The following is a 935-nucleotide window of genomic DNA, read 5'->3' on the forward strand; positions in this document are numbered from 1 at the left end:
GTGGCTCTGGCAGTGGCCACCGTGGCCCACTGCACGCTTGGGAGGGGCAGCGGCTGGGGGGTCCGGTACCCCAAGGCTCCCTCTCGGATCGCTAGAGAAGGCTTTCTCACCGAGGGTGCGTCATCCCCCACCCATCGTCTCTGCCCTTCGGGCCCACGGAGGCGCTCCACGAGCCACCAAGTCCACGACTGGCCGTGGGAGGGGTGGGGGGGGGTCTGCGGTATGGGTAAGCACACGGCCCACTGGAGCGTTCGCGGCCACAGCCTCGGGGGCACAACCTCTGCCGCCCCCCAGGCTCGTCCACCGGGCTCCGGAAGGGGGGAGCACGCCCGAGAAGCGCGACAGACGCCCCCTTCTCACAGGCCCCGGCCCAACGCGATCGCACCCACGCCCGTGTGCGACTCCCCACACACACGCAAGTGGGGGGCGGCGGCACACGCGGCGTCGGCCCGGCCACGAAGTCAGTCCCCCCCACGGCACACCGTGGGAGGACGATGGCGACGAGGTGGCAGGCCCCCGTCCCCCACCGAGGGAGAGAAACAGAGGCAAGCCCCCGCGCCCTTTACCGTCTCGACCCCCCCAAGAGAGCCACTCACGGGACACACCACCGCGGCGGAGACCCCGAGGAGCACGCTGGGAAAAGGGAACGACACCACCGCTCGGCCTCGCGCGCCTGAGGGACGACCTGGAGCGCTCCAGGGGCACCACAGAGGACCGAGCAAGTCACGCTCACGCGCCGGCAGCGGGCGCGCGGCGCAGCGGCGGGACGGCCCCCACCGACGCGGGGAGGACCGCCCGCGAGGCACACGCCAAGGAGGCGAAGCGAGAGCGTCTGCTGCGTCCGAGGACCACGGCCCCGCCCACGCCATGAGGCAGGAGGCGGGAGACCGCAGGTCAGGGCCGGAGACCACCACCCCTGCCTCCCACACACCCCT

The sequence above is a fragment of the Pseudorca crassidens genome, unplaced genomic scaffold (assembly GCF_039906515.1).
Source record: "Pseudorca crassidens isolate mPseCra1 unplaced genomic scaffold, mPseCra1.hap1 Scaffold_356, whole genome shotgun sequence".
Lineage (NCBI taxonomy): Eukaryota > Metazoa > Chordata > Mammalia > Artiodactyla > Delphinidae > Pseudorca > Pseudorca crassidens.